The following is a 19,504-nucleotide window of genomic DNA, read 5'->3' on the forward strand; positions in this document are numbered from 1 at the left end:
TTACATCTTCTGTCCATGGTTAGCTTCGAGTCAGATATAGTTATGTAAAACATAGCATTGTGATCATTTGGGAAGGGGAAGGGGTAGCGAGATATGGGTGGAAGAAAGGATTATTGCTTTCTTGTTTGTTTGACTTTAGGTGTGCGATGGACTGGCATTCCACCATCTTCACATTTGCTATATGATTTTAATTGCTTCACTCACCACTTCACGCTGCCTCTCAATACTGATTTCCATCTCTAAAGCTCAGTCTGTCTCATAATCAGCACAAAATTATTCTCTTGAGATCCTTTGTTCCTTTGGCTGGGACATAGCAAGGAGAGATGGCATCTTCCCAGTGTGTCATTTTGCAGCCTAGTGTTGACATCCTCATTGTTAATAGTATTTTGAAATTGGGCAATTGAATGGCACAGTGCTCCATGCCCAGCTTGGAGTCAGGAAAACTCATCTTCCTGAGTTCAAATCTGGACTCAAACACTTACTAGCTGTGTGTCCTTGGGCAAGTCACTTAACCCTGTTTGCCTCAGTTTTCCCATTTGAAAACTTACCTGGAGAAGGAAATGACAAACCACTCTAGCATCTTTGCCAAGAAAACCTCAAAAATGGGATCACAAAGAGTTGGACAGAACTGAAGTAACTGAACAACAAACATTCTGTGATTACATTAACACTTATGGTTTAAAAAGTGCTTTCCTTATACAACAATGCTGTTAGATGACTATTCTAAGATTTTGTTTGTTTGGTTTTTTGAGATGCAAATGAGCAGTTCCTAGACCTTTGATTTCATCATTATGAAAGACTCCAGTATGAAAACTACATCCATTCAGACTAGAAATTCGTCTGGCACTGATAGTTAACTAGAGTTCTTTAGGACCACAGTTTCAGAGCTGGCAAGAAGCTGGGAGTCTTTTGAGTCGAGCCTCATCCTTTATTATTATTTATATTTTAAAATAAATTTTATTGATCTCTTTTGTTTTTCCATCATCTTCATTTCCAAATGTAGCTCTCTCCCCTCTCCTTCCTCTCCCAGAAAGCCATCCTTTAAAATGAATAATAAAAAAGAGGGGAGAAAACCTAACTAATACATACATGGAATAAGTCTGATGGTTTCAGTGTTCTACACACATTTCCCCCCATATTTGCAAAGAAGAGATGGGGTAACTTCACCTATTTTTTTTCTATTTTCCTGATAAAAAAAAACTTCAACCAAAAAGATTAGATGGTTTACAACCCAAATTTACACGGTGAACACTATGTAAATGTTAGTCTTATACCATGGCCTGGGAACCTGAGAAGTTAAGTGACTTTATCATGATCACATTGTTGCTTTTAATGGAAAGAGTCAAATTCAGGACTCTCTCTCTCTGATCACCAAGTTCCCTGCTCTTTCCATAAATCACACTGACTCACTAAGAAAAACAATCCCAATGGCTAAATAAAATCCTCAGGGCAGCAAATATATCCCAATTCTATGTCAAAGGGAATGTCCCTATCCATAATCCTCTCCCCTTAAACTCACATATGGTGTTTTCCCAATATTAAACACCTGGCAATCCTGCCCAAGTTGTGATTCTTCTTGTGGATTGCTATTTTATGTTCTTTTTGTTTGCACACTACATTAGCATTTACTTGTCATTTCCATTAATATCCTATGGCCTATACTTTGAATAATAGAGCTAATAGACTGACTAACTAAGAATTCCTTTACCTGGAACAAGAAGGAAATTGCGTGGGTGATGTTAGAGGTAGCAGTGGCACAGAACAATTTGATGGGTGGCTTTGGAAATGTGGAGGACTACCCATTCTTGGATGAGATCACTCTGGAAGAGGGGGAAGCTTCTGGAATCTGGACCATAAGGTAAAGGAAACATGCTCATCCCCTTTGTTAGCACCCTGAAATAGCTCTAACTGCCTAACCATAGCTATGACTCTAGGAATTAATATGTAACCAGGAGCTGTATCAAGATTTTTTTTGGAGGGCAGTTGGGGTTAAGCAACTTGCCCAACATCACACAGCTAGTTTTGTGTGTGTGTGTGTGTTTCTGTGCGTGTGTGTGTGTGTGTGTGTGTTAAGTGTCTGAGGCTGGATTTGAACTCAGGTCCTCCTGACTCCAGGGCCAGTCCTCTATTCACTGCGCCACCTAGCCACCCCATATCATGATTTTTAAATGAAGAAAAGCAAATCAGAATGCCCTGCTTCTTCCTTAAATTGGACATTTTAAAATTATATCATGAGGGAATTAGAACAGTAAGTGGTACTGGGAATTGAGTGAATCACACTGATTCCATCTTGTGACTCAATTCTGGATCTAGCTCAATTCCCTTTCTATTCAATTATGGGTCTAGTCCAATTTCTGTCTTGACAGAAAACTATTCAATTGTGAGAATTGTGAGAAAACTTTGTGGCATTGTTTGAATGTAGCCCTTTGTGGCTGGAAAGTGGCACCACCTCTCCCTGAGGCTTAGGGACCCTTGAATAAGAACCCAGGTTATGCTGACCAGAAACTGCGTCAGATCCAAAGATTGATACAATGAGTTTTCTCATAGTTATGTATGTCAAGCAATCTAAATGTCCTTTCTGGAAACTAGCCCATGCTGGTTAATCAGTTATTCTTTCCACGTCTCTTTTATTGTTTACAGACATTTATAGGGAGTAGGACACCTCTTTTTCTGATTTCAGGGAATTGCACCTGTTCATTCTTCCCCTCCCAACTTGAAATGTCCCTAATCTTTCTTCTAATTAGAAATCATATTACCCAATTTTGTATCCTGGTTAATTGTTTTCTTTTAATTAATTAGTCTTATTTCACTAATTGTTTCTAATGCATAAATATCTGCCTCCCCCTGTATTCTGCGTTCAGTGCCAAAGATGAGGGGCCTAGTCCATATTTGTTACTCAGTTGACCTGGGTTGATGAATAAATCAATATGCTCAGAAGCTCAAACCTTTGTTTCTCTGTCATTTCATCTTTCACCCACTACAGTCAAATCAAGTGGTATCAAAATACAGCTTACAGAAAGATAAGGAAGCAATATTACCAGTATTCTAAAATAATTCTTTTAATAAGTTGCACATAACTCTACATTAAATGAGGGTCTCTACTATTAAAAATAAGGAACATTTAAATCATTTTATACTTCTTTGTGAGGTAAACTTTTTTTAAAGAGCTGTAACCATTCCTATGTGTTCAGAGGGTTGGAATAAATTTTTATTTATTTTGACATATAGTGGCAAGGGTTTGTATTTGCAGCTAAGACTGCTATGAATCTTCTGCAACAGAATTGTAGCTAGGTAAAGAGAGATGCCTAATGGTCATGGAAGTCAGTTCTGTTAAAAAGAGTGGATTTTATCTGTCTAGATAAATATTTCTGGAGCCCCTTTTTACCCTGGGCATTTCAGATTTGAATATGCAAGATGAAGCATCCACATAAATCAATAGACCCCAAAGAACCCTAGATTTATAGCTTACAATAGTTTTTAGTTGGGCTAAAATGTGAATTGGACTAGAATAATTGTAGATGGTAGAGAAATTTCATGAAAGAGTCTCAAATGTGGATAAATATGAAATAATTCCTGCCACGTAAGCCAACTATGTCCTGCTTAAATCTAGTATGTAAGGTGAAGTGAGGTAGGGAAGACACTTTTGAAAATAGTGATCCTTGAAGGGGTTAAAACATATATTTATATTTTCCTTGGCCATTAAAAAAGAGAACATGAAATTAGTCATTTTAAAATAGATTTTTTTTAGAAATCTGATCGGACTTCAAACCTGGGAAAGGGAGATAATTACATAATTATTCCCTCATAATAAGGAAAAGGGAAATGATTACAAATAGAGCTAAGTATGTTCCAAGTTTTAAAATACTTCACATTTCCACTTGTTTCCACAATCATTCTTCATTCATTATAGACTGGAAACTACTTTAAATAGAGACTTTTTGCTTTTGCTTTTGTTTTATTCTTGCCAGCCCCTAAAAGAGTCCTTGGCATACAGTAGGTGTTTAACAAATACTTGCTGTTTGATTATTTTTCCCCTTGTCTCATATCTCTGAGGAACAAGTGCCCTTCCCCCTTTCTAAGTTTTACCTCTCCACCTATACCGTTGATCTCATTCACCATCCTTCCCAGGCCCTCACTCCTTATATTGTCCCCTGTCTTTCATGTATTTTCAAGCTTACCCTATCCACTGGGTCCTTTCAAACATAGTTTAACCTAAACAAAGCACAGCAAAAGGCTTCCCCTCCTCCTAAGACTTTTCTAAGTGATTTGAGCTAGATTTTTGTGCCTTTCTTCCCTTATATTGCCACATTTCTTGAATTCTATTGGAATTGTCACTTTCCCTTGGCACCACCATATTCCAATTAAAGTGATCTATATAGGACAGGCAAAACAACATTTTTGTTTCTCTAATTCTCTACTTTTTCTTTTATGTTTCCTCCAACTTCAATTTCTTTCTCCTCCTTTCTACCTATTAAATCCTTTCCATCCCTCAAGTGAGAGTCTCTGGTTTTATACTACATAAACACATGTATACATGTGTGTATCTCTCTTTTTCTAAATATATACCGTGTTTCCCCAATAATAAGACACTGTCTTAGTATTTTTGGGGGGAAGAAAAACACCAGAAGGCTTATTTTCAGGGGAGGGCTGATGTTGTCCTGCCTCAGCTCTCCTCCGCGGCACTGCTCTCACTGGCGCCAGCAAGCAAATCACTGGGGAAGAACAGGATGACGCGCTCACTGCTGCAGCTCTGATTGTATGCAGCTCGGAGCGCGGCATGTGTTTCACCCGGGGAGGGGGGGGACGGTGCATACAGAGGGTATATAATGTAGCATGTAGCACAGGGGATCACCTTCACTACAGTAGCAATCTCAATAGGGCTTATTTTCGGGGGAGGGCTTATTTTAGAGGAATCTTACACAGTAAGGGGAGGGCTTATTTTCGGGATAGGTCTTATTATCGGGGAAACACGGTATGTGTGTGTGTGCATATGTATATGTGTGTGTATACACACATACACACATATCTCTTAGGGTGTAATAATCCAGGAAGGAAGGAGACAGTGTTTCTACTAAATACTTTGCCTCAGTCATGTCACATCTGGATTCTTGTGTTGAAATATAAGCTGTACATTTTAGGAAAAACTTAGACAAGTTGGGTCATGGCCAGAGAAGGGCAACCTATATGAAAGCACTGGAGAGGCAGGGAGGGGGTCATGGTTCAGGGAGACATGTGTTAAAAAAGAAAATTTGTTGAAGAAATGGAAGAGTTAGAAGACAGTAATCTTTAAGCTTCTCAATTTTTGTCCCATAAAAAATAACCAGATTTCTTCTGCTTAATACTTGAGAGCAGAATACAGTAGTCACCTAATAAATGTTTGCTGACTATGAATAATGGATAGAAGCTGCAGAGGGGGATCTAAGTTTGAAGTAATAAAAGACTTCTTAACATTAATACATTGCCCCAAAGTGGCATGGGCTACTTTGTGGAGTAGTAGGGTTTCCATCAATGTAGGTCTTGAAGTAGGGTCTGAAGAATCATATTGGGGCTAGTATAGAAATAATTCTTGGTCTGATGCAGGTGAGGACTAGAGAAGGCTGGTAGCTTTGAGATCTTTCTATTTCTTCTATTCTTTAATTCAGTAAGAAATAAATCTTTGACATGGGTGCTTAAAAACATCTTAATTCTGTATTGATGAAAATAGAGCCTCCAGCTCAAGGGCAGTGTTTCTCTTTGCTTCCATCCTTCCAAGTCCTGCTCAGGTGCCATTCTCATCCATGAAACCATTGTTGATTTCCTCTTTTCACTCCAGCAGAAAGTGATCTTTTCCTTTGTAAAATCTCTAAATATATTATTCTCATCTCCTTATTGCCTATTAAAAAGTCATTTTGGTGTCCTTCAAGCTGGGAAGAGGTATACCCTTCTTAACCTTCAAGGAAGGAAGCAGTGAGGAGTCCTTACGCCCCCTTTCTCTCTGGACTTAAAGCTTTCTCTATGGTCTCTGTTTTTGTTTGCTTGCCCTGAAGCATATTAAGTCTTCACACTCCCCCCCAAAATATCAAATATCCTAACTTACAATAATCATTTAAAAATGCAAATTCCACTGAAATGTTCTAAAGTAAATATTATCAGCCAACACCAAATTTATCAGTTAATGCCCTGTCAGGAATTAGTTGACAGCTAACTGATAACAAGACAGTAGGCCCTTCATAAGCATTTGTTTAATTCAATTAAAGAATGAGTTGCCAGAGATAGGTTCTTATGTAGTTTAGTGAGGCAGGAAGTGGGGTCAGGAGTGAGCATAAGAACATTGATGAGGAAGGGGGGCAAAGGCAAACTCTAGCTATTTGACAATTTTGTCAAAGATTGGTTGTGATCTTAGCACTTGGAACCATGCCATTTGATTTATATATTAGAGGTTGCCAAACCCAGCTGGAGACTTCTTGGTCATAGTCTATTTACAGTATTGACTCCCTGGATTACTGGGCAAGAGAAGTCACCCTGACATGATGCCTCTTATAATCTACTAAAGCCACCTCTATGTCTTTGAACTGTCTCCCAGAGCTCAAATGTACTCCCTTCCAGTAATCCAGATCACTGGTCTCCTTCGTAATAAGTTTGTTGCCCTACTTTGCATGATTACAAATAGAGCTAAGCATACTCTCCTCTCCATCCCCCAGCTCTTACTGCCTTCCCCTCCAATGTTACCACCTATTTATTTTACCCCTTTCCTTCCTCACCTCTCCTTTTCCCCATCTATGCCTCTGGCTCCCTATTTCAACTTCATTTCTCTCTCAAACTCTTCTATATATAGAGGCTCCTCCTCTTTGAAATGTAAGTGCCTTGAGGACAGGGACTGTTTCAGTTTTTATTTTCCTGTGCCTATCCCTTAGCAAAGTGTTTGGTGCACAGTAGGTATTTACTACATATATGTTGGTTGATTAAAAATGCAAATCCTTTTCTAGAAACAATGGTCGCAGGTTAAAACCAAGAGGTTTTTCTTTCTTGTTGTCCTATCTCTACGTTAGTACAGTATTGTCCTACACTGGTACATCTGAAGGAGTACAGAATTGCAATTTAAGTATTTTACTCCTCTAAATCCAACACGTTTAAATGCTTCCTATTCCACAGCCATCTAGAAATAAACACTTCTCATCTTTTTACTTTAGCCATGCACCAACTGCAGTGGTTTTCTTTTGAAGGACTCCTGTCCTTTATCAGCATTTCCCAATCTACTTATCAGGAAGCCAGTGTGCATACAAAGAACCATCATTTTGTCTATCCTGGTGAGATTTTATTAACTAAAGGTCCATTTGTTGTTCAAGTGACACTATCTCTTCAGAATAACCAGATGTTGTTCAAACCAGACTGTATTTCCTTTTATCCTAAGACTGATATGAGTTTGAGTGGGTTGAATAAATATTGGGTGCTGCCCTCAGTCATGTTAAATGAATGTGATAAAATGAAAATACATCACCTCCCAGGTCTCATTTGTTAACAGAAATTCCTCCAGACATTAAAGATCCTACTCTATGAAAGGCAAAACTGCCATTCAGTGAATCTTGCATTATGAGGACATCTTGTCATTTCTGAGATTCCATTTTAGATTAATGTATAGGAGGGAGATAAGATGGCATGTATTTAAATAACGGTATTGCACAAGGTTGGGGGTAATTTTTTGTTATAATTGCCTGGTACATACAATTAAATATGTGGGCTTCACAAGCAATTGCAAGAAAAACTTAGTGGCAGAAAATAAGTTAATATGACATTTCTGGTCACTTAGAACCGGGGAGGCCTCACTTCAACACAGGCAGTACATTTTGGGTGCTCTCCATAAGCATGTTGAATCCATAAGGATGAGAGAAAAAAGAAAATACATAGAGAATCACAGCTATGTGATTTTATAATACATTGCAAAGCCTTATGTTAAATATTAACAATATTAAGGAAGCTGTAAGGGATGATCCATTGAAACAGACATTTCTGAATCATTTTTTTCTGCCTAGTCTGAGTGGCAGTTATCCTCATAGACTAAGATGAAAAATCTGGTACAAAGTAAATGCTTTGAGGGTCTCAGTGGGGACGGAGTTTATGATCATGTTTGGACATTATTGCAAATGAAAATATGTAAATGGAGATGCCATTTTTTCAAGTCATTCTGTTGTGAATTCTTGTCTGCATAGATTTCAAATTAACAGAAGCAAACCATAGTTTCTCTTATTATAAAGCTGTCATTTAAAATCCGGCTTCACTGGCTGCTGTACAAAATGAAAAGTTTGAAATTGTTTATGTTCACAATTATTCAAAGAAATTGAATCTTCCTCTTTGCTGCTTTCCTCCCACACCTTGTTACAGAGTGGGGGAGTGATGAACCAGCAAAGATGACTCATTCTGTAGTACAGTTCATACTTGTAGATAGAGTACTAATGACTTGGTGCAAGAAAAACAAAGATTCATATAGTGTCACAGCCAATTATTAACTGCATGACCCTGGGCAAGCCACTTAACCTTTCTAAAACTCAGTTTTATAATCTGTAAAATAGGTATAAATATAGCAGTTGCTTCAGCTTTCTGAGGATACACTGATGTAATGCTTGGGAAACACTTTGCAAGCCTTCATATGTTATATAAATGTGAATTTTCATTGCTTATTTTGTTATTCTTCTATCCAGAATGAGAAAGTATTTAAGCAGCATTGATTTATTCCAGTCCTATCTGGATTGAAACAGGGAAGATGAAAATTTTCCCTTCCAACGGCATTTCCCAGCAAACTGCAGCAAGGAGAATTACATAAACATTTCCTCCCTGAGAAGAAAATGATTTGGTGTGAAAAATTTCAGACTGTCAAATTTCAGGGCAATGTTTTATTTGGTGATGCAGGATGAATGTAGAGTTAAGTAGATTTGTAGGCTAATTTATTGGGCATTTTAATATTGTGTATTCTTCACTTTGGCTTTATAAGTATTTCAGTAATGCTTCTGTAGCTGCATCCTGCCTTTTGGCATGTCCAACTCATCTTAATTAAATTTTTTTTTCTGCAACAATCTTATTTTTGCTCACGGGATACATTTCTGTCATAGTGAAACATTTTCAACGAAAATGGAGATCTATTTTTCATGAATTGATTCCCTCCTTTTCCCTCAGACTGTAAATATTAGTCATTTAAATGAATATAAAGTTATTATGCACTCCAAATGAATGCTTTACAAGTCTTCAAAAGAATATGTCCTGTCTAGAGTTCTAAGATGAAAGTGATAGCAAAGTGGAAGAATGAAAAGGTATGTTAAATTAGTGATGGGTGAAATGTCTCGATATGACTTTTTTTGGCTACCTCTCACAATTAGAATGGGACAGCACAATGCATTTTCCAAACCATGAATGAAGCAAGACATTTCCTCCTGTCCTTATTTTCATCTCTCCCAGTGATGGGGGACTATAAGTTTCTATACTGCGCTGTTTTGTTTTCCCCTAAAAAAAAAAAACATGCACTCCTGTGTGGGAAATGGGAAGGGGAGTGGTGGTCTGTTGAAAATTTACTTGAACTACCTACCACTTGGAAATATTAACTAGTTTAGAACTTTGAAAGAATTCAAGGTAGGTTTGACTGCAAACTGATTTGCCTCACTTCTGAACTGAGAGGGTAAGAGTTTTTTTTTTTTATATCAGTCATGGGTGATATTTTATAACTGCAAGCTGCTAATGCTCATGAAAAAACTATAAAGTGAAATGTGACAGACCTTTTTATTTTCCTAGTGAAGAATCTATCAGTACGAGTTCTGACATAATTGAACAAGAGACCCCAGAAAATGGATAAAATACAGTGGGTATCAGGAATGTGAAGAAACTTGCCAATAATTCAAAGAAAGAAACAGAGAAAAGGAACACTCTAGAGAAAATTAAATTAAAGACAGGGTCACAATTACAGGAGCAGGATTTGAAATGTCAATTGGAGAACTAGCAAATACCCCAATGAATAAGGTGAAATTCTTAGCCATTGGTATACAATCCATCTCCCATTTTCTTGTCCTATTATTAAAGACTGAGATGAAAATTATAGACTAATGATAAGTTCTCCAAAGAAATACCCTTAAACAAAAACTTGAAGAATGTAGAGGAACAACTAAATCACTATGAAACAAAAGCTAATCTTGTCACTGGAACAGGGCCTCTAGGAAACAATTGCCTCCAAACCTTTGCAAAGGTAGTTTCCTATGACTCCCGTTATTTACCTCTCCATCTCAGAATTTCCAGCTTCCTTAAAAACATACTTTTGTGCTAGTTTTTACAGTAGGTCTTTACTGATTTCCTTACTCACTCGGACATTAGTGCTGCTGCTTCCTCTGGAAAATTACTGTGCATAATCCTACATATTTTTTTTTCCATGATTACTTATCTGTGTACTTGAGTTATAGCCCATAGAATGTAAGCTCTGTGGGCCAAGGATAACTTCATTTTTGTCTTTGCTTTCTAATTCCTGTCTTAGTAAATGTTATTTTAATTGAATCAACATCTCAATTTTAACTTGTTTCAACTGGGGGAACAACAAACTTGGGAGTCTTAGAACTTAGCCTAGGCTTATATAGAATGCCATGGAGATAATGTCAGTTATATAGACAAGGCATTTGGTGTTAACAGTTTTTGTATTGTACAAGTCTCTTTTCCTTCAAATTTAGTAGTACTTAGGTAACAGAAGGCTTTGGATGAATTATTTGAGTAATTGTGATTGTAGGGGGTTGTTCATAATTAGTCATATGTCCTTTTTAGTCATGTCTTATCTAGACTTTGACATTTGTATAACAATTCCCATTTGGCAATAGTTTGGAACATTTTTCCCTAAAATTAGCACTCTTCATGGGTGAGACCACTGAGATAGGGTAGATGGCTATGGCTGTGAGAAGCTGCTGATATGGCCTGCCAGGGTAATGGCCCATGTACACAGAAGGATTTACATGACAGCCCACAGTGTTACACTCTGCTTGGTAAATGATACATGTTTTTGGAATTAGTATGCATGCATTCCAAAATACATATTTACCTGCTCGTCTGGACCAGTTCGGGAGAAACAGTTTCAGTCTAGTAGGTAAATAACATGCTTTTCAAAATTAGAATGTATGCCAAATATGTATTTAACCAATAGACTGAAACAACTCTGCAGGAGCCTTCTGAGTCTTTAGTCCATCATGCTGACTTATGGATGTAGTTTTAATCTCATTTTTAATACTTATAGTGTAATAAAAAAATGTGAACATTTAGGGGTGGAGTGGGAGGAGAATTATTGCATCTGCCATAAGCCAACCAGAGAAGAATTTTTTGGTTTAAGAATCTCTTCTGATTATTGACTTTATTTTGCAAAACTATCCAGAAGCTTGTATAGGGATTATTACCATGCACATCTTCAAATAATTTCATCATTATAACATTCACCATGTGAAAATTAAACAGGCTCTTGAACATGATAGAATAATTGAATGCATCATAGAATACTAACCAGAACACTGGTCTTAGAGTCTCTAAAGATCTGGGTTTAGATACTTCATTAATCATTTATTAGTTGTGTACCCCTGAACAAGTTTCTTAGTTACTTCTCAGCCTCAGTTTCCCTATCTGTCAAATAGGGATTTTAATAACACCAACCCATACGTCAGTTGTGAGAATCAAATGTGCTATTGCAATTAAAGTGGTTTGCCCATCTTAAATTGCTATATAAATGTTAACTATTTTCTTCCCATTATACAGGTGTCAAGTGATTACTAAATTTCTTGGTTCTGTAGCTATGCTATTTTAGATACACCACTTATGAGGCTGCTTTAATTGGGAGCAGCTCCCCGCCTCTCCACCGTTCCAATTTTTACTAACCAGAAAAATTCTTGGTTCTGATAGTGTTTTGGGTGATACGTCCAAAAAATAAAAAAATAAAGTTAAAACCTGTATTACAGGATCATAGATTTAGAGACAGGAGGAACCTTACAGATCATCCATTTCAATCCCTCATTTTGCAAGTAAAAAATTTTGGCCTATGGAAGCTTAATGATTTTACCAGGGATTGGAATCCTGGTCCTTTGACTCCCGATCCAGTACTCTTTTTTAAAATTTTAGATTTTGCTTTTTTATTTTTTTGCTTTTTGGAGGGGATAAGGTAGGGCAGTTGGCGCTAAGTGACTTGCCCAAGGTCACACAGCTAGTAAGTGTTAAGGGTCTGAGGCCGAATTTGAACTCAGGTCCTCCTGACTCCAGGGCTGGTGCTCTATACACTATGCCACCTAGCCACCCCTCCAGTACCCTTTTTATTGCAGCACTAACACAAAAACAATCAGGCAATTGATATTGTGCTTCTATTGTGTGGATATGTTGGAATACTTTATTTTACCCCTTATAGAGAGGATGGGAGGAAAAGTTCTGAATCATAAACAAAGCTGTTTATGTTCATTACTTCCTTTATGAAGAGAGATGTGACTGCATTCAACCGGACTTGAGCATTGGTAGCATGTGCTGGACTTTTAGCTTAGGGAAATCAACCCTATGGAAAAGTCTAGTTAGACCTTGCTGACTTCTCTCAGGGTCAAAATAGTGGGCCCTGGTAAGGCATCTACTTGGGGGTGAGAAGATGTATAAGATGCTAGAAGATAAATGTAAGATGATTCTTTCAGTGTCATATTCAGGAGCAAATGAAAAGACCAGGTGTGTGATTAAATGTTTCCTAATAGATTATAACTGGTTGTTAAACAATCTCTATGCTCTAATGGAAGCATACTCGAGAGATGAGAAAAAAGGCTGCACATCTGAGATACTTTGCTTAGAATCATATAAACTTACAGTTCCTGAAGTGTCCTTGAGAGCTCCTTGGAGGTTCATGTTCAACCCAAGTTTTGTTTTCTGTTGGTTTTCTTTGTTGTTATTGTTGTTTTTTAATGATAACATATGGTATTCGTTCTGTGGTAAGGCAGTATTTCCATGTATAAAGTCAGTCTCTTGTGGGAATTTATAGGGGGAAGGTGCATTAATTATGAAAACCTTTGCTTTTATCAAGTTGTGACAAGTCACTTCATTGGGTTAATAGTGCGACAGCATGAGCAGTCTCTCTCATGAGCAGGCTAGTTTTCTTCTGTTATATAACAATGAATTGTCCAGACAGTCTTGGCCAGGCGTCTGGCTAATGTATTCCATTGGTAACAAGATGGAAATGTGGGTGAATCAGTTTAAATCTACCATCATTGCTGGAAAACTACTCTATCTCCATTACTTGAAAACAAATGCCTAAAGGTGGATCGATAGCATGATTTCCATCCATGAAGGACAGCAAATTGCTGTTGTTATCACTGTGGTCCAAGAACATTTTTAAAGGCCCTAATTGTTCCTATACCCTGAGAGCTTGGGGGTGGCAGAGACCAGAAGAAAATGTTGCTGACATTGACACCCAGAAATAATGGGGAGGCACAGACAAATGAATGAAAATATTTAACCAAGGCTTTCAGTAATAATGGAATATAGCATATAAAGTTGAGGAATAAAGAACTTTTAGTAGGGGCGACTAGGTGGCACAGTGAATAGGGCACCAGCCCTGGAGTCAAGAGGACCTGAGTTCAAATGAGGCCTTAGACACAACACAAAACTAGCCATGTGACCTTGGGCAAGTCACTTAACTCCAACTTCCCTACCTTCCCCTCTCCAAAAAGATAATAATAATAACCAGTGGGGATTCTGTGGCTAGAAAAGGGAAAAGAGCAAATTGTTAGCTAAAAAGAAGGCTTTCAGGATTTACCAAATTTGTGGCAGAGGAATGGCTTAGCTCATTGTATATAGTAGCTAGCTGCTTTAGTGTATAGTGGAATGAATTTGGAGTCAGGAAGATGAGTCTAAATCTGGCCTGAGGTGGTTGAAGACTGTGTGACACTGAAAAGTCTATCTGCCTCAGTTTCTTCATTCTCTAGAATAAGGATGATAATAGTACCTACCTCTCAGGGTGGTTGTAAGGATAAAGTGAGGTAATATTTGAAAAGTTCTTTATAAACGTTAAAGTGATATATAAATTCTAACTAGTATAATTACCGTTCTTATGTGACATGGAAATAAAAGTCTTTTAGTAGATTGACAGCGGAATATATATGAAAAGAGGACCTTGAGCAAATGGGTCTTAGGCAAAAGAAATGATCTGTTGTACAGGGAGAGACAAGGGTTGATAAGTAATAGGTTTTAAAGATAGTATCCCAGTGTCTCAGATTCAAAAGGATCTTTAGATGCTCCAAAGAACAAATTTCATCTGAACGTGAATCTTGTCTATATCCCATCTGACAAGTGGTCATTCTGACTTTCCTTGAAGCCTTCTGGTCGGTGTGAACCCACTACCTCATGAGTCAGAACTTGTGATTTTGTGACAATTCTAAGTGTTAAGAAGTTTTTTTCCCCCTTCATCGAATCTTATTTTGTTAATCATTGCTCTTAGTTTTGTTCTCTAGGGCCTAGAAGAAAAAATTTATTTCCTTCTCCATAGGTCAAGATTTCACATATTTGAAGAAAGCTGTCACATCATCTCAGGTCTTCTGTTCTCCATGACAAACATCCTCAGTACGTTCAGTGGCACATTGTATAGAATTAATTCGAGGTCTTTCCCCATTCTTCCTTATGCATAATAAGTACTTGATAAATATTTGTTGAATTAAATTGAATCCTTACTGCCCTCCTCTGGACTCTGTCTTGTTATCATCATTCGTTGTAAAATGTGGTACCCAGAAATGAATACAAAACTCCAGTTATGGTCAGACCAAGGCAAAGTAAAGCAATACTATCACTTCCCTAATCCTGGGCTTATTGAAGGTGGGGGAAGGGAGAGAGAAGGCAGAAAACATTTATTAAGCACCTACAGTGTGCCAGGTACCATCATAACAACTTTACAAATGTTATGTCATTTGATCTTCCCGAAAACCTCACAGCAATACCTCTCAATGCCACTTGAAATGATATGAACTTTCCATCTCCTATTGTTATTTTGAGCTTGTAAAACACTTAGAAATTTTTTTTAATCCAACCAACTGCCATAATAGCAAGTATCCTCTGTCTTCTAATTCTTAAGGGGTGAATCTATCTCTTTTTTGTATGCATATTCCCAGGGCTTAGCAGTGTCTGGAACATTATAAAAAATTGCTTGTTGATTTATTTGATTCATGGTTCATTCATTCATTCACTTCATTCGTGTCTGTATCAAAAGTTTATGACTTTATATTTATAATTATTAATTTAATCTATTTTTATTTGGCCCAATTTTCTAGCCTGTCATACATTCTTTTGCATACTATTCCTGACTTTGTGTCATATGCATACTTGATAAGCATAGTATCTATGTCTTTATCTGTGTCATTGATAAAAATGCTGAACTGCAGGATCAAGCATACATCCCTGGTGTCTCCACTGGAGGTCTTATTCAAAGGTAACATCAAACTTGCAATAACTGCCCATTTAACCAGCTTTGAATCATTTATCCTCATCTATTTCTCTGGATTTTTTTGCTATGATAATGTCGTGAAAGGCATTTTTGCTTAAAATGTATTATTGCTACAGATTTCCTTTGGTTATCTGATTTATTTATACTGATAGAAAAGGAAATAATGTTAGTCTAATATGTCCTATTCTTGATGAAGTCTTACTAATTCTCTGTGATCACTGCTTTGCTAATTCTTTGTGATCAGGCCTTTCTTTTTTATATTCACTAGGCATCTCTTTAATACTATGTTTTGGAATTTTACCAAGAATTGAAGTCAAGGTTACTGGCTAATAGTTTGTAGGTTCCACACAACAGCCATTTTTAAAAACTAGAACATCTTTCACTGTGGAATTTCTTCTGCTCTCTATATGTACAGAGTTTAGTGATTAAACATGCACTTTTTCCAGTATTTAAGTATGGATTTAATTTTGGGCAGGGTACTTGAACTCATTGAGGGTAGCTTGATTATCTTAGAGTGCTTTCCCCTTAATTAAGGTGGGCATTTACTCCCATTTGAACATTTTTGTTCTGGTTTTTCAATTTAAAAAATTCTTCTTGGGGTGGCAGCTAGGTGGCGCAGTGAGTGGAGCACTGGCCCTGGAGTCAGGAGGACCTAAGTTCAGATCCAGTCTTGGACACTAAACACTTGCTAGCCATGTGACCATGGGCAGGTCACTTAACCCCAGTTGCCTCGCCTTCCTCCCTCCAAAAAAAAATTATTCTTGTCAGAATAAACAGAACAAAATTGGCAGTTGAATATTTCTGCCTTCTCTCTGTTGCTACTTTTTCATCCTGCCACTAGTCTTATTCTTTCTTTAATATTTCTTCCTTACTTTAACAAAACAAACCTATTGTTCTCCTTAACTTTCCATAAGGATTCCAGCCCATCCTGAGTTTTTGCACTCCTGATGCTACTGTCACAGGATGATGCCACAGTTTTGTGTTCAGTCTCCTTACCATTTCTTACTTATATCTTTTCTTGGTCCTTTTAAAAATCCAAGTTGTTCAGTGACTTTTTGCTCTGCTCAGTAAGTCACTTAGTCAATAAGCATTTATTGTGTCTTCTATGTTCCATGTGCTATGCTAAGCACCGGAGATTCAAAGAGAGGTGAAAAAAATTTAGACCTTGTTCTCAAGGAGCCCACAGTCTAGTGGGGGAGGAACACATCCAGTGGACTACATATAAAGAAGATGCACATAAGATAAGATGGAGATTTCTCTCAAAAGAGAAAATATACTAAAATTAAGGATTAGGTGGTGAGATCCACACTAACCTATTTAGCATCTTCAGAATTGTTTTGTTGAGGTCATCTGATCCATCTTGAATTGTTTTCATCAAAGCATTTTAGTCCATCATATTCTTTTTCTTGATCTTTAAACATCAGGTTTCGCAGAACCTTGGGTACTTGGCCAATTGAACTTAGTTTTCTTTACATTATCTATCAAATAGTCTAAGGTGAATGTGTTGATTCTCCTATTCTTACATCAAATGTGCTCCATGATGATGAGAGGGGAAAAAACTGAATCAGAAAAAAAAAATCCTTCTTTTTGGTCCTTTTTTCCTGAAGAACAAAATTATCACTAAAGTAAATCAAGTGAATATTAGCTGTTCTTTGTGGAGATAGGAAAGGGATAAAGGAAAGGACAAGAGGTGGAGAGGAGAGGGGAGAGAGAGGAGGAGGGGAAAGAAGAGAGGAGAGAAAAAGAAGAAGAGGAGAAGGAGAGAGGAGAGAGGGGAGAGGGGAAGGAGAGCATATGGGAATGGATATAGGGGAGAAGGAAATATGGGAGAGGAGAGAGTAAGAAAGAAGAGAGAAGAGAGGGGAAGGGAGAAAGGAGAGAGGAAATACAGTTCAGAAGTCATTAATAAATGAAGTTCCTCATATAAAAAGATGAAAAACAATGTCATGAAGAATTTATAACTCTTATCTTCCCTCTTTAAATTATGTGTGTGTTCTTATCTGCTGATCTATGTACACTATATATTCTGGACTGGGAGAATGTAATATCCTTGAAGGAGGGCACTGTTTTTCAAATTTAAATCCCTATCACATAGCACAATGCTTACTACCTAGTAGCCACTTAATAAAAGCTTGTTGAATCAAATTTTGGATTTGAACCATTGCTCTACTATGCCTGTGAATCAAGCTTGTGTTTGACTACCCAAATTCCTCATACCTTAGATGAAATACTGTACTCCAATGACCTCAATTCTCTTTCTGCCTCCAGGCATCCCCACCCCTGGATTGCTTACATTAGAATATCTTCTTATCATACACTAACTACTACCCTTTTAGAAGCACCACTTTAACAATCTGCCAGGTGTCTTGAACCTTATTTTGGTCATTGGTCTGATCCAAGCATGTATTGAAGCCAATTCCAACCAGATCCAGAGCTGATTGTGAAATTTTCTAGGTGAAAATTTCTGATAACTTGGAAATGCACCAATACAACAAATTAAGGAATAATTTATTGTTTGGTTTATTGTAGACTTTAAAAGGTGATGGAGAAAATGTCAAATAATGAAGAATAAACTTAAAAGTGTATGGTACCAATTTTTTTTTTCAGAAAACAGATTGTTAAAAATTTAACAACACATTTCCTGGTCTCATCTAGCCAAGTCTTAGCATTAGCTACAAGATCAAATTTTCCTCCTTGCATCAAATTCTCTACTTCATCTTTCATTTTTACCTATTCTTCATGTGTTGGTATAGACATATGAAGATATAGATTTTTTTCAGGCTATTCTGAATGATTTTTTTTTCTCCAGTGAATTTCTAGGGGTCTATACTGAAATTCTCCCTGCATTATAATTACTATGATATCTTAGCTTGGTGGATATGTAGTGGCTCTTTCCTTTTCCAGGTTAAAGATATTTAGATTAGATTTACAAGGATTCAGACAAGAACATTATTACTGGTTCTTGTTAAGTATATTCCATTGTTACACAAGAACCAGGGAAAGAACAGTAATGACTATGTATTCTAATCCTGCTCTTTGTTTTATTGAAGATGAAACCAAGATCCATATTTGTTAAATGACTTTTCCAGGATCGCTGGATGCCACCATAGAAATATTGCTTTACGTATAATGTGTAAGAGAAGTCAATGTGTAATGGAAGTCAATGTTGGCAATATATTATATGTATAACGTTAATGTCAAATCTAGCTGAAATCACTTCACTGCTTGATTTAACATATTCAAACACTCTAATAGAATAATATTCTATGAAAGTCATGCCATTTTTATTGAAAATTATGACTAAAGCTTTTTTACAGTGTGGCTATGCATTTTTGTTATTGTTATGGAGTGTCTTTTTTATAAGAAGTCAGAGGGGTGGCCAGGTGGCTCAGCGAGTAAGAGCACTGGCTCCAGTGTCAGGATGACCTGGAGATCGAATCCTGGGCTCAGACACTCAGCACCACGCCCAGAAATAACTGGCCGTGTAACCTTGAACAAGTTACTTAACCCCGATTGCTTAAAAATTAAAAAAAAATTAAAAAAGAAGTCAGAAGGATGCTGTTACAGTTTTTTCAAAAAGATGATGTATTGAGAGAAAAAAAGGAGTCAGTTTTCAAGAAAATCAAATATTGAAGGAAAAAGAAGGGAAAAAATAGTTTCTTCTCTGCTGTATTTCCTTCCACACAGCATTTCTATTCTACTGACCCAACCGAGGATGAGTGACTATGTCTAAACTGAAGTAGAAGACACACATTTCCATGGAAGCAGCTTTAGTAACCATGGCAAACTGGAAATGCAGGTGCTTGAGGAAACCACAGGAAACCCAGGCACAAGCAACTTATTTTCTTTGCAGTGAAGAAATCTAGGCATATCCTGATGCTTGTCAATGACCCAGTAGAAACAGGGGTAAGGGAAGGGGTTACAGGTTTTCTTAACTGTACCCTGTCTATTCCTAAGAAGATTTTGATGGTTCAACTTCTGAAAGCTTAGAAGTGCCTCCTCTTGGAAAGTAAGATTACTGATTTAGAAATGAGAAGGGGTGTTAAATGCCATTTTGCCCAAGTC

At 37.2% G+C, this 19,504-nt stretch overlaps 1 protein-coding gene across 25 annotated transcripts in view; it reads left to right on the top strand.

Annotated features, from left to right (window-relative positions):
* RBFOX1 (RNA binding fox-1 homolog 1) overlaps positions 1-19,504 on the top strand; it is a 1,748,893-nt gene that overhangs the window by 524,029 nt on the left and 1,205,360 nt on the right. The window lies entirely within an intron of this gene.

This window comes from Petaurus breviceps, unplaced genomic scaffold (genome assembly GCF_028583685.1).
Source record: "Petaurus breviceps papuanus isolate PSGF00001 unplaced genomic scaffold, PetGlider_PUasm1.0 118, whole genome shotgun sequence".
Taxonomy (NCBI): domain Eukaryota; kingdom Metazoa; phylum Chordata; class Mammalia; order Diprotodontia; family Petauridae; genus Petaurus; species Petaurus breviceps.